General features: G+C 42.4%; 1 non-coding gene across 1 annotated transcript; it reads left to right on the top strand.

Moving 5' to 3' along the window:
* The first annotated feature begins 3,689 nt into the window (after window positions 1–3,689).
* LOC120279863 lies at window positions 3,690–3,796 on the top strand. Its single transcript, XR_005542164.1, has one exon. It is a non-coding gene; the product is annotated as a small nucleolar RNA R71 (small nucleolar RNA).
* The last annotated feature ends 12,021 nt before the right edge of the window (window positions 3,797–15,817 follow it).

Raw genomic sequence — 15,817 nt, 5'->3', positions numbered from 1 at the left:
AAGACACGTGGCATTGGACACCACCGGCTCATACTATCCCTATCCTCATAGAGCTCTATATGCGCGCTGCGACGTCAAGCTGCGTGGTGGTTTGTAGGTAGCTTCTTATAATCCTCTGTATCAGTGAATGCTTCATTATAGAGCCTAAGTCCGATTGAGAATTTAGTCACGCTCATGCCGTGGTACTATCTGAAAGCTCTAAACTAAATAGCATCTATGCTGTAAAACTGGAATAATAGCGATTGAACTCGAATGACGCCAGCACCTCTAACATCACTATACGGATGGTAGGGTTACAGAGAGTCATCAATATGCGCCAACTGGCCACCGATAATAGCCCCTCAACCCTGTTGGCCATATCATCATCTAACTGAACCTTCTTGAGTACACTCAAGTCCGGGAATTATGTCTGTCCGAACTTGAGTTTCAAAAGCCGCTCAAACCGAGCCTGGTGCTCAGGAATCGCAAATTCCATATGCTCCGGCTCAGGGGAGTGCTCTCTAGGATGTTTGCCCGCTACTTTCTTTGTTCTAGGAGCCATTTCTGCAAGAATTAAAAAGAAATCAATCAAATACACTCAAACAATCACTAGTTTAATCAAAATAAATCACGATTTGCAAAGAAAAGAGGGAATGAGTGTTTTCTAACAAGATGAAGATGAAAAACTCAAAAATGGCCAGAAAACTTGAATAAAATACCTCTGAATCGATGGTGAGAAGTCAGAAGAGTGCAAGAATGTGTTCTCTAAGTGTTTGGGAGTGTGAAAATAAAAAAGACTCAATAGATTTATAAAAGAAATTATGGCCTTTTGAGTTGTGTACATCCACACGGGTGTGTGGAAATTACCCATGCCCATGTGACACCATATGGGAGCTTCACAGTGGGCACTCACACGCCCTTGTATGCTCTAGGGATAGCACACTTTACATCTAAACGCATCCACACAGGCGTGCAGAAAATTCTCCACGCTGGTATGGCCGACCCACTGGGCAACCACACGCCCCTGTGGCTTCTTTATCCATCTGAGAATTTCTCTAAGTGTTTCATGTGCCCGTGTGGAAATTCCACACGGCCATGGATCTTCACAAGGGCCACTTACAAGGGCACTCAGACGCCCCTATGTCTTCTAGGAATTGAGGAGAAACTTCTTTACAGAGTTTCACAAGGGCATGTGGAAATTACCCACGCCCGTGTGTTTTTTACAGGGTCATCCATAGGGGCAGGCACACACCCGTATGTCTTCTCGGGATGGAGCTCAGAACTCTGCATAGAAACACATGCTTGTGTGGAAATTACCCACGGGCGTGTGACCGTCATAAGGTCATTCACAGGTGCAGACGCATGCTCCTGTGTCTTCTCGGGATGGAGAAATTGAGTTTTGAACAGAAAAACATGCCCATGTGGAGATTACACACGGCCGTGTATCTTCTCTTGATGACCTAAAAAACATTACAAACTCTGCATAAAATTTTTGCACACTTATACACATACAAAGCTTGCTTACACTATGCAAAATTGACCTGAGAATCATGAAAAACATGCTCAAATGACTGAGAAACTTCACCAATCACAGCTAAGCACACGAAACACCAATAATCCACAAGAAAAACATAACAATAGAATGTAAAAGAGTAATACACCAACACTCAAGCTCTTATTCATGCAAGTACTAAACTAAAACCTAGAAAAATAGTAAAGACTTAGGGTGCCTCCCAAGAAGTGCTTGTTTAATGTCACTAAGCTTGACGTACCTCTTCTTACCTCACAAGGGCTTATAGATGAATGTTTCCCTCTTACCCATAACCTGAAAGCATGATGAACATAATCTTTTAAAGCTAGAGGGGGAGTTATCGAGCATGTTACCACACAAGCGTTCGTCACCCTTACTCCATTCTTGCACATCCCCAATAGCCTTTGGGCGTTTCATGTGGCATCCTTTCTTGGTTCATCTTTTGGATCATTTTTCTTCATGATCCGCGGAGTAGGTTGCACCTTGTCCTCAAGACCAAGCGCCATAACTTCCTCATTCTCCACGTCTTTTTCTAATAACTTCTTGTATGGGTCCAGACACATCATTTCCTTTCACATATGCATTTATTAGTTCATCACTAGTGTCAAGAATGTAAAGAGTATCATCAAAGTCTAGAGAATGTCTCATGGCTTAGACGAGGCGATATGTAAGCTTGTCATTGCTAACTCGTAAAGTCAACTCCCCGACATCCATGTCTATAAGAGCCTTAGAAGTGTGCAAGAATGGCCTCCCAAGTATCAAAGGAACATCAACATTCTCAATGTCATCCAACACTACGAAGTCCACAGGAAATATGTATTTGTCAATCTTCACAAGTACATCTTCGATGATACCCCTCGGATGTCTCACCATTCAGTCCGCCAATTGAAGTGTCATCCGAGTGGGCCTACCCTCAAGCAAGGCTAGGTTCTGGAAGAATGTGTAAGGTATGATATTGATGCAAGCTTCTGAATCCTCCAATGCCTTTTCTTTACCCAAATTGCCAATGTTGCATGGAATGATAAAGCTTACGGGGTCTTTCTTCTTGTTCGGCATATTCTTTTGCAACACTGTAGAACATGAAGCATCCAGAATCATAGATGCACTCTCCTGCAACTTCCTCTTATTGGTGAAGAGGTCCTTCAAAAACTTTGCATAACTAGGTATTTGAGACAACGCCTCCACAAATGGGATATTGATGTGTAACTGCTTGAATAAACATAACAACTTATTGTATTGCTCAACATTTTAGTCCTTCTTCAATTTGAAAGGATAAGGAATTCTTGGCTTGTAGGGTAGGAATGCCGTCTCCTTCCATTTGTTGGCTCTTTCCTCAACCTCCACGACCTTGGTTGCTTCAACATTGGTATTCTCACTCAGGAGCCTACCCTCAACTTCATGACTACTTCTGAAAGTGATCGCCTTCACATGTTCTCTCGGATTAGTTTCAATGTTACTAGGCAAGCTTCCTTGGGGTCTCTCTGATAATGATTTTGCAATTTGCCCCACTTGATTCTCTAAATTGTGCAATGATGCGATGTGGTTGTTAAGTGTAGCTTCGACCTACTGAAACCTTGTATCTGACAATTAGATGAACTTGGTCAAAGCTTTCTCTAGATCTGTCATCTGGGTCTCCAAGCGTGAAACTCGATTTTCCATGTTCGGGGCTTGTTGTTGTTGTTGTTGGAAACCCAGTAATGCCATGGCCTTTTGTTACCCCTGATTATTCCAAGAAAGATTCAGGTGGCTCCTCCAACCCGGTTGTGGGTGTTGCTATATGGATTTCCTTGGCTTCTCATTGTATCACCCACAAAATCCACTTGTTCTACCGAGGATGTACCACTAACAGAAATCGAGCAATCGGATGGAGCATGTCCTCCACCACACCCAGCGCAACTAGTCAAGGTCACTACTATAGGAGAAGTTAGAGTATCTAACTTATTTCTCAATAACTCAACTTGGGCCTCCAATGAAGTAACTGCATCAATCTCATGAAGTCTGTCTACCTTCTTTTTCTCTTGTGCTCCACTAATAACTGTTCATAGCCATTTCTTCAATGAGATATCAGGCTTCTTCAGGGATCTTGCTTCCTAAGGTACCTCCTACTGTTGCATCAAGTAATTGCCTTATGCTTGGGTTCAAACCATTGTAAAAATTTTGAATGATCATCCACTCGGGGATCCCATAATGAGGATATTTCCACAGGAGCTCCTTAAACATATTCCATGTCTCAAAAAGAGTCTCCAGTTTCATTTGCACAAAGAAGGAAGTTTCATTCCTATGCTTCGAAGATTTTCCAGGAGGGAAATAATGTGCAAGAAAAGCTTCGACCATCTCCTCCCAAGTAGTAATCGATGCTCTAGGTAATGAATGTAGCCACTGCTTTGCTCTCCCCTTCACGGAAAAGGGGAAGGCCCTAAATATGATAGAATCATTCATAACTCCATTAATCTTAAGCGTGTCTCACATTTCCAAGAAGTTCTCGATGTGGTTGTTCGGATCCTCATTGGCTAAACCATTAAACTATGCTGACTGTTGTATCATCTGGATAAATGCTGACTTTAGCTCAATGTTCTGAGCTATAATCGGTGGCCACACAATACTAGACTGTGTGCCCAGAACTGCGGGTCTGGCATAATCTTAGAGTGTCCTTTGTTGCTTATTTTATTTTACCATATTATCTAATCATTCACCTTCTACCTCAGTTTGATTTGACTGTTCTTGCACAGGTTCTTTTCCCCTTCTATGAAGTGTTCATTCAAGTTCATGATCTCTTATAACCAATGTCGAAGGATTCCCTCTGGTAATAACCTAGAGCTACAACCAAAATAATTAAAATGAATTAGAATGATGGCAGAATAAGAAAATGTGAAATAGAATAAATGGTGAATAGCTAAAATAGGAAAGTGCAAAGTGTTTCTAAAATGACTATTCCCAGACAACGACAATAAAAATTTTACAATGCCCTTTTGTTTGTGAATCGCAAGTGCACGGATTTATCGAAGTAATAATATTATTGTGAGTGGGTAGTCGTATCCACACGGAACAGTAATCAAAAACACAAGTATTGCTATTTAACTAAAGTGAAGATAGATCGCTAGTGGTGTGAACAATAGCAATCTGAAAAGAAATAAAAAGAACAAGGAAGAGAGTCGCTATAAAAAATGAAAGGAAAGGCAATTGATAGAAAGTAGGGCACCCGGACATTGCTCCCCCTGCGACTATTGCTTCAAGTACAAAACCAACTATTGTGTCTCCTAACTAATGCTTAATGAGTCATGGAAATTCTAAATTACACGGTACCAAACCTAAGGTCAACCATGACTAACAATACACTAAGGCCCAGTGGAGAAATTTCTCAGTATCAACACCTCATACTGTGCAAAGTTGCTTAAAGCTATGGGGACTCCAAGTGATAAACAATATTACCTAACATAGATCAAACCCTTTGGTCTAGGTGAAAGACCTCTAGTCACTATTAAGCCCAAGTACTAAGGATTACTTCAACGCTGCACTTTGTTGCTTGCGCAACTAAGCCCCAGCAGAGTTCCTTTCTTAGCTTTTCACTCTATTATAACCGCAAAGAAATTTTGGAACATGGAGGTAGGATAAATCACATTGAAGGGGAAAGGGGATATTCCGCTACCTCTCGACTCATCCTCTCGACCCTTTATAATCTCACTTTGTCTAACCCTCATGGTGTGTCACTCATTCACAAGGATTACCAATGTAGGCTCTCAACCCTAGTATCACTCTAAGGGAAAACATATTCAACATGCATTCAAGATTGGAACTCAATTAAAGACATCAATTAAAGAAACATAATAGAAAGGTCAAAAAAACAATATCATCCTGGGGTTTACAAGTCCAAGTACCCACTAGGGGTTTAGCTCTAGATGGAGTGAGATACGATCAATAATAAAATTGAAAGTAAGAACATGCAATCCATAAGTAAAATCCCCTTGGTAATCAAGTCGATAGTTATGAGGAGTGGCTGCATCTTCTCCAAAAGTTTCCTCGTCAAGCCTAGGGCACACCTCGCCAAATCGATGTCGACGAAAACTCCCCAAATAACTCTCTTCCGAAGGGACATGGTGTTGAAAGCCATAGAACCACTCCAAAAGCCTTGCCAAAGCCCCTCTAAACCTTAGCCGTAAGCGCCTCTAAAGATGGTGAAGAGATAGGCAAAAGATTGGAAAAAGATTCTCCAAACGGGCTGAAATCACGACTTTAATAGGGTTGGAATCGGGCATCCACACGGGAGTATGGAATCTCCACACTCCTATGTGAATCTGAAGGAATTGATTTTTCAGCAACTTGTGAACAGTACTGCTATTGTAATTTGATGCAGTGATTTGGCACAATAACCTACTATAGTGCTCCGCCAAAATACTCCCAAATTCACGTTTTTTATCAAGGCCACTGATAAGTGCTTGTGTGATAAGAATGTGAAGTATTCGTTCCTTATGTTGAGCATTACTTTTAGCAGGCTTAAGCGCTAATGCACATGTATTTGTGTTCTTTTCCGCATGTAGGGTTGTGATGCTAAGTATTGAGAAAAAGAGCCAAAAGTCGATCGTAAACGCATTATTTGGTGGAATCTTGGAAGGAACAAATGCGAAGACAAAAGTGGGACTCAAAGATACATGAATGAGTGCCAACCTTCATGAATTCAAGTCACTACAATAAGTTAGAAAGGCATAAAGGCAGTCACATTTACGTATCCTGACTTTTGCATTGATAACAAGACCTCTACCAATGAAACTTTTAATTGATGAAAAGGGTGGAATCATGAGTGTTTTGGCCAAGTACGGAGTTGTTGAAGTAATAAATCACAAGTGAGTGGGGTATCGTATCCACAGGGAAAAGGGAATAGAAATACTTAATTTGCTCCTTAACTATATGAAAGATGAATAGTGATATGTGTGACAAGATTCAATTCTCAAAAGTAAAACAACCCAAAAGAGAGCAAAAGTAAAGGAGAAGGTAAGGCAATCGATAAAGATGGGGTACCCGGGTATTGATCCGCCTAGGAAAAATCGTTTTAAGTGCAAGAACTCTCTATTATGCTTTCTAACTAATGCAATTGTGTGTCAGGGACATCCTTTAATGCATGGTCCCGAATCTAGTGTCAACCAAGCTTTATCCTCTACATGTCCCGGAGGAGAGGTTGAACAACCTCTCAACCTCGCACTCATAAGAAGGATTGCATTTAGCTCTGGGATTCCAAGTAATAAATCTCTTCCTAGTTGTAGACCTAACCCTTGTTCCAGAAGAAAGGTCCCTAACCACAATTAAGCCGTAGATGCTAAAATCACCTCAACGCTTCATTCCGTTGCACTCGCAACTAAGCCCCAGCGGAGGGTCATCCCTTAGCTCATTCGCACTATTATGGCCATAAAGAACTCGAGGAACAGAGATAGAATCTATCACACCGGAGGGGAAAGGGAATGCTCCTGTACCTCTCGACATACCCTCTCAACCCTCTCCAATCAAGATTTGTTTAACTCTCGTGGTGTGTCACTCACTCACAAGGGTTACCACATGAACTCTCAACCCTAGTGTCACTCTAAGGGAGTATTCAAACAATCAAACATTCAAGATTGGAACTCACAATAACATCCTAGGGTTCACTAAAAATAATACATCCTAGGGTTCACAAATACCCAAGTACCCACTAGGGGTTTAGCTCTCCATGGAGCACAATACAAACGATAATGAAATCAAATGTAAAAGAACACAATCCATAGGAAAACCCCCCCGATAGTCGTGGCGATGGTCTTGTGGAGAGTCCTCTACTCATCGCAAGATCCCCTTTGTCTGGTATAAGATACGCCTCGCTGAATCAATCCGACAGAGGCTCCCTTACCAACCTTCTTCCAAAGAGATGATGATGTCAGAGCCGTAGAACCTCTCTAAATCCTTAGCCAATATCTCTCAAAATCCTAGCCGTAGCCCTCTCTCAAGTTTGGGAAAAAGATGGAGAGAAGAATGTTGAAATCGGGGCTGAAATCGGCCTTAAATAGAGTTGGAATCGGGATTCCACACGCCCCTGTAGATATTCCACATGGGTCTATGGAATTAACGCACGGGCATGTGGAATTTCCACACGCCCATGTGGCTCATCTGTTTTGCTCCTTCTTAGGCCGACTGTGGACAGTACCTGCTACAGTGATTTGCCACAGTGATTGCTACAATGTCCTGCTACAGTAACATCTCGAAATACTCCCGAATCCATGCTTTCATCGAGGTAACATAAACGGGCACAAGTTCATGTCATAGATCATCTTGGTTCTTCAATAAACGGTCACGTAGGTGGAGATCTTGCTAAATATGCACAAGCCGGAATACTAGGATGTAACTGCCTTCGTGCCCCTCCGAATCATTGCCTTAGCTCGAAGACAAGGAGGTTGGCATACATTCTAGCATTCTAAACCCGACTCATGTCTCCGCGTTTGAGCATTCTCAAGATCTCCTCCAAATAATGCGTAAAATGATCTACAATGGCTTCTTTCACAAATAATTAGCCTCACAACCCAAACTACATAAAAGTACATAAATACACACGTATTAGCGCTAAAACCTGACAAAAGTAATGCTCATCATAAGGAAAGAATGCTTCGCCTTGTTATCGCACAAGCACTTATTAAACTCCCCCACACTTAAGCTTTTGCTTATCCTCAAGCAAAAGTTAAAACATTGTTTGCATAGATGAAGCGACTATTGGAAGTGCTTGGCCTTAGGTTCACCAATGCATGCAAAGAAATCATTCTAATAGTAAAGGAAATTTCAACACTAAATACGAAAGAATCAATGCTCTAGCTAAAAACTTGAATTAAAAAGGACAACAAATCCAAAATCGTGTAAGTGTGTGAACTCACTCAAGTCAACCCAAAGTATACTCCTCAAAGTTCTAGGTATAAGGGACTTATTTATCCACAAAGAGTACCAAACATTTCAAAAAGGGTAGTAGCTTCACACATCCTATAAGGTAGCCCTTTCCAAAGCGAACGCTAAGGTGGCTTTCACACTTTTGAGATGGTAGCTCTTTCTACCGGGGTGGTAGCTTTCACACATCCCATGAGATAGCTCTTTCTCTCAATAGGGCATAGCTAGTATCCGACTTATGAGAGTAGCTTCATACATCATGGGTAGTAGCTCTTTCCACCCAACAAGCACAATTAAACGATAAAAACACTTTGTTCTTTCTTTCTTTTCCATTTTCCATTTTTTTTTAGTAAAGCAACACAAGAAACAAAACTAAAACTGGTCCCTTTAACCTTAGACTTGAGTTTCCAAAAGAGTTTAAAGAGTGAGAAGTGCACAAAATGTTATTCAGGAAAAAATTCCTAAAAACTTCAAGCAAGAACTAGAGCATGAGAACATTCAATGTTAAAAATTCTTCTAAAGTCAAGCATACCGTCATTGCAACTAAGGTGAACCGCCATTGGCTATGTGAGCATATATATCAATCAAAATAGTGTAAAAGATATGTGCACTATGAAACTCCCCCTCACACACTTAAGTTGTACATTGACCTCAATGTACACATGCAAGCTCACTTATAATGTATATCAATCAAGAATAAATGTGGGAGAAGTAATTGAAACAATACTCCTCTGACTCCTAGTGGTGCATTTGATGGAGCTAAATCCTTGGGGGTGATGTTCCAACGGGTTGTGAGGCACACACGGCCAAGTGCTGAAGCACCTTGGCCGTGTCTATGACAAGTTCTCAATTCCCATGATGACAAAACCATCTGCACACATACACGAGGGGGTACAGTAGAGCTCAATAAAAGAAAAAAACAAAAAAAAAAACAAAACTCGAGTATATATAAGATAGAGCAAGAAATACAACTCGAGACAACAAAATGAAAATAAGCTCAGAAGGAAAGTCCTTTCAGAGGATAACATGTCCAAAATAAAATGCAAGTAAAAATAAAAGCATGTCAAGTGCCGGTGCCATGATCTGGCTCCTCTGCTGCTGGTACTGGATCAGAAGGTGCTGCAGGATCCAATGATGGTGATGCAGGGGGTGTATAGGAGGTGGGCGATCACAGTACCAAAGGTGTGGCAGCATCTCTCTGAAGGATCTGTTGTAAAACGTCAAAATGCGCCATGAACTCTATGAATTGTACGGCTTGCGTCGCCCGCACCTCTGCTATCTCCGCTCGTGCCTCAACGATCTCTGTCCGTACCATCCCCCATGGCACTCTCGAGCCTCTCAAAATAATCATGGGCTCGAGATGGTGAGACCATACCTACAGGGGGTGGGTCCTCTGTCGTCGGAGGTGCGTCAGTCTCCATCGGCATCAGCTGAGGCTTGGGGGCAGGCTGAGAAGCCACTGCATCATCACCCTCATCCTCAGCTATCTCTAGTGTGGGTAGAACCGAGGCATATACCCCCGTCCATACTCAGCGAATCATGCCCACCAATCTCATCTTCTCCAGACTCAGGAAAACAGGAGTACTCGTCCTCTCAGCCCCGCGAATCGTGTCCAAGAGGCCCATGCCCATGACTAGTCTCGTAATGTAGGGGCCCGAGAAAATCGCTCCCAATCTAGCATAATGTCCCTGATGATCAATGTACTCTGCAAGGATGTGCCCCAGATGAATCGGTATACACTGCACCATCGAATACAGATATAAAAACTCCTGCCGGCTCAGAACACATGTGCTGTCACCATGGCCATTCACCGACCTACTCATAATGGCGTGTAAATATCGGTAGGCAGGTCGGGAAAGACACGTGGCCTTGGACACCCCCGGCTCATACTGACCCTGACCACACAGCACTCGGTAGGCTCTCTGAGGTGTCAAAGCGCGAGGATATTCAGTCGGTAGCTGAGAATACTCTTCAATGTCTGTGAATACCTCCTCGTATAGCCCAAGCAAGACTGAGAACTGTGTGATGTTCAAGCTGTGGTGATGTCTAAACGCGCTGAACAGGATAGCATCAAAGCTGTCGAATCTCTCATATGATCTATTAAACTCAAATGATGACAAAACCTCCATTGTGAGCTCACGGATGGCTGGCTCTCTAATCATCAATAACTGACTCCACCCTCTTACTGAAACAAGGTCCTCGACCTCTTCCGCAAATTCATCCTCCTACTGTAACTCTCAGAGTATGCTTCTGTCCAGATACCGAGTCTGTCCGAGCCGAATTCTCTACAGACGCACAAAACGAGCCTGATGCTCGGGAATAGTGCAACTCATGCCCTCGGACTCGGAGGATGACTCTCGCGGCCGTTTCTCTGCTTACTTCTTTGACCTAGGTGCCATATCCTGCAAATTTTCAAAGGAAATCAATCAAACAAGCTGGATAAATGATGCTGCAGAAATCTAAACAGTCATGGGGAATTTTCGCACACCCGTGTGGATCCACAGGGTGTGAAGAACCACACGGCCGCACCTCAAAAATACAACAAAACACTTCTAAAACTCTTATAACTTCATTCTAAGCATGCTCATACACTCTAATTGCAAAAACGAAGCATTCTTAGCAAATTCACCGATTAGAATCAAGAATTGGCAAAGAAAATCAAAGATAGGGGCTTACCGACTAGTTGAGATGAGGGGAATATGAATAGACCGGAAAACCAAGTAAAAATCCTCCAAAAATCGGCAGTACGAGTTCGGAAAACAATGCTAGAGTATCTGAAAAGAGTGGAGAGGATGTAGATGAGGAGAAACAAGTCCTCTTTAAAAAGAACTCGTGCCCCTTTGGAGTTCTGTACATCCGCACGGGCATGCAGAAATTCCACATGCCCGTGTGTCTCCACAATGGAGAGCCACAGGGGCAGACGCACGCCCCTGTGTACTCTCAGGATAGCTCTTACTGTCTCTGAAAACACTCGCACGGGCATGTGGAAATTACCCATGCCCGTGCACCCGACCCACAGGGAAAGCCGCACGCCCCTGTGCGCTCTCTGTCCAACCGAGAGAAAATCACTAAGTGTTTCGCACGCTCGTGCCGAAATTCTGCACGGTTGTGGACAATCACAGGCCCAACTCACAGGGGCATTCACACGCCCCTGTGCGCTCTCGGGATGGAGAAGGGATCGTCTGTAGAAATACGCACGGGCGTGTGGAAAATACCCACGCCTGTGCGTTGGTCACAAGGTTACCCACAGGGGCGAGTCCACGCCCTTGTGTGCTCTCGGGAAATAGATCTCAGGTTTCTGCAGAACAAAGCACGCAAGTGCGGTAATTCTGCACGGTTGTGTGATAATTGCAAGGTCGCTCACAGGGGTGAGTCCACGCCCTTGTGCCTTCTCTGGATGAGCTCGCAATATAACGCCACGGGGGTGTGGAAATTCAACACACCCGTGCATTTTCTCTAGATGACTTGAAAAACTTTGCAAGCTCTGCAAAAATTTTCTGAACATGTTTAGACATTCAGAGCCTACTCTTTTACGCAACAATTACCAGTGAAAAACAATAGAAACAAGCTCAAGCGAATAAATCTTCGACAAATCCACATGAAAGCACACGATGACACAGAAATCCAAAAAAATGAAAACAACACAAGCATCTAAACATGAAGACACCAACACTTAACAAGTTATTCATGTAAAACTAAACTATGACTGGGAAAAACAGTAAACATTTGGGTTGCCTCCCAAGAAGCGCTTGTTTAATGTCACTAAGCTTGACGTACCTCATCTTACCTCATGGGGGTTAATAGATGAAAGTTGCCATCTTACCCATTGCTTGAAATCATGATGAGTAAAAGTCTCTTGAGAGTAGAGGGTGAATTGTCGGGCTTGGGACTACCTAGAAACGGTTCATCGTTTGGTTCGCGCACACCTCCAACAGTCTTGTAGTGTTTTTGGTGGCGTCTCCTTGCCCTCTTCAACTTCCAGAGCACCTTCTTCAAGATCCCCGGTGTAGACGGTGCTTCTTCAGTCGAACCAAGCATCATTACTTCTTCAATTTCCTCCTCTTGGTCGAACAAACCCTCATGCGTGTCCGGATTGAACATTTCCTACATGTATTCATCAACAATCTCATCAGTAGTGTCTAGAAAATACAAAGTATCATCAAAATCAAGAGAATTCCGCATGGCTTCACCAAGGCCGTATGTGGGCTTGTCATCTCCGACTCTCAAAGTTAGCTCCCCGCCGTCCATGTCATATTTTATGACTCATTCGTGTGTATTTGTGTTCTTTTGTGCATTTAGGGTTTTGGAAACAAAGTTTGGAAGAAAGGAAGCAAAAGTAGATCATGGACACGATAGTTGATGAAATTCTTATATCGAACAAGGGTCAAGGCATAAGTTATGATCATAGACTTGTGGGTGTGTGCCAACCTTCAAAATGCTCAAGTGAATGTACAAATTAGAGGGGCACAAAGGCAAACACACTCATGTGTTACAACTTGTGCAACATTTCCAAGAGCTCATCAATGTGGTTTGATTGATGAAGTGACATGATCTACTGTATGGATGTGTGCCTAATCATGTGGCCTCGATGATGAAAGTGAATTCGGGAGTATTCTGGTAAAGTATTGTAGCAGTTTACTGTAGCAAAATCAATGTCGTAAGATCACTGTAGTAGTTGTTGTTCACACGTGCAGGAAAACAAAACCTGGAAATTCACACGCCCATGTGGAATTTCCACAGGGAAGTGTGGATGCCTGATTTCAGTTCTATAAATACCGGTTTGAGAGTTTTAATTCGGGATCTTCTTCCTGTCTTTTGCCCATCTTTTGGGGTGAGTGCAGCTAGGGTTTGGAGAGGTTTTTGCTGGGATTTAGGATTGGTTCTATGCATTCGACATCGAATTACTTTGGAGGAGAGATATTGGGAGAGCTATTATTGGCATTGATTCGGCGAGGTGTGCCGTAGGTTTGACAAGGAAATCTCTGGAGAACTTGAGGCGGCTCCTCAAGACCGTTGATACAGACGACAAGGGGGTTTTCTTTATAGATTGATTCCACTTACTTTTTATTTCATTGTTGATTTTGTATTACCCCATGGAGAGCTAAACCCCTAGTGGGTGCTTGGACTTGTACATCTTAGGATGATTTTATTTCATTGACTCGTATTATGTTTCCTTTAATTAATGTTTTAATTGAGTTCCAATATTGTGTTTTTGTTGATTTGATTTTCACTTAGAGTGACACTAGGGCTGAGAATCTATCTAGGTAATCCTATAAAGGAGTGAGAACTTCATTAGGATTAGACTTAGTGAGATTGAAGAGGGTTAAGAGGGTGAGTCGAGAGGTAACAAAACATCCCCTTTCCCTTCCAACGATATTTATACTACCTCCACATTCTAAGAGTTTTTTGCGGTCACAATATAGTAAAGTGCTAAGAGACAAACTCCTCTGGGTCTTAGTTTCGTAAGCGATAGAGTGAAGTGTTGAAGTAATCCTTAGTGCCAGGCTTAATTGTAAGCAGGGATCTTTCGCCTGAACTAAAAGGTTTAGATCTATATTAGGGAATATGGTTTATCACTAGAAATCCCTAGAGCTTCAAGCAGTCCCACACAATGTGAACTGTTGAGAGTATTTCTTTCCGCCATGGTATAGTGTAGAGGGATAGTCATGGTTAACCTTAGGTTTGGGACCATGTGTCTTTGGATTACCATGACTCATTAAACTTCAATTAGGAGATATAATATTAGTCTTTCACTTGAAACAATAGTCCTTTGCTGAGCATTGTCCGAGTACCCCATTTTACTATCGATTACCTCTCTTTCTTACTTTAGCTTGTTCTTTTTTCTTTTTACTTTAATTTACATTGATATTTTGAATCAACATCTAAACTTGGTTTTCACTATAGTTAAATAGAAATACTTGTTGACACACCCCTTGCGTGTGTGTACCACAAGTTCACAGGTTGTCGAAGTAATAAAGTGCCCTAGTGAGTGGATAGTCGTATCCATAGGGAATAGTGTTTGGAAACACAAGTGTTGTTATTTAACTATAGTGAAAAAGATTGAGGAGTCCTGTGCACAATATCAATGCAAATGAAAATACAGAAAAGAATGAAAGAGACACGATAGGAATAAAGAGAGGCAATCAATGGAGAATGGGGCACCCAGACATTGCCCACCCTAGGACTATTGTTTCAAGAGCAAGACTCATCATTATGCCTCCTAACTGATGTCTAATGAGTCATGATATCAAAAAACACATGGTCCCAAACCTAACGTCAACCATGACTAACCCTTACACGGCTCAAAGGGATACTCTCGACGTCTCACACTGTGTGGGGTTGCATGAAGTTTTGGGAATTCCTAATGGTAAACCTTATTCCCTAATATAGATCTAACACTCTGGTCCAAGCGAAGAACCCCTAGTCATGATTAAGCCCCGGCACCAAGGATTACTTCAACACTTCACTCTGTTGTTCACGCAACTAAGCCCATGTGGTGTTTGTCTCTTAGCACTTCACTCTATCATGACCGCCAAGAACACTTGGAACGTAAAGGTAGGATAAACCACATCGGAAGGGAAAGGGAACGTTCCGCTACCTCTCAACTCACCTACTCGACCCTCTCCAACCTTGGTTTGTCTAATCCTAATGGAGGGTCACTTCCACACAAGGATTACCAAGATGGATTCTCAACCCTAGTGTCACTCTTAAGGAAAATAAATACAACAAGCATTCAAGGATGGAACTCAATCAAAACATCAATTAAACGAAGAATAATAAAGGTCAATGAAACAAAATCATCCTACGGTTTACAAGTCCAAGTACCCACTAGGGGTTTAGCTCTCCATAGAGCAATACACAATCAACATTGAAATTGAAGGTAAAAACATGCAATCCATAAGTAAAACCCCCTCGTAGTCTGTATCGATGGTCTTGTGGAGTCACCTCATCTTCTCCAAGGGTTCCCTCGTCAAGCCGAGGGCACACCCCGGTGATTTGATGCCGATGAAATCTTCCCCAATAACTCTCTTCTGAAGGAACACAATATCGAAGGCCGTAGAACCACTCCAAAGACCTAGCCAAAGCATCTCCAAACCCTAGCCGCAAGAACCTCTAAAGATGGGAGATTAATGAGAATTGGATCCTTCAAAACATCTGAAATCATGATATTTATAGGGGTTAGAATTGGACATCCACACGGCCGTGTGGAATTTTGACACAGTCGTGTGGGTCTTGACACATCCCCTTGCGTGCGTCTACCACAAGTGCACAGGTTGTCAAAGTAATAAAGTACCCTGGTGAGTGGGTAGTCTTATCAATAGGGAATAGTGCTCAGAAGCACAAGAATTTCTATTTAACTATAGTAAAGATGATTTAAGAGTGGTGTGAACAATATCAATGCAAATAGCCTAATTGATG

This window comes from Dioscorea cayenensis, chromosome 16, assembly GCF_009730915.1.
Source record: "Dioscorea cayenensis subsp. rotundata cultivar TDr96_F1 chromosome 16, TDr96_F1_v2_PseudoChromosome.rev07_lg8_w22 25.fasta, whole genome shotgun sequence".
Lineage (NCBI taxonomy): Eukaryota > Viridiplantae > Streptophyta > Magnoliopsida > Dioscoreales > Dioscoreaceae > Dioscorea > Dioscorea cayenensis.
The sequence above is the reverse complement of the archived record's forward strand: the minus strand, read 5'-3'. Positions and strand labels throughout refer to the sequence as shown.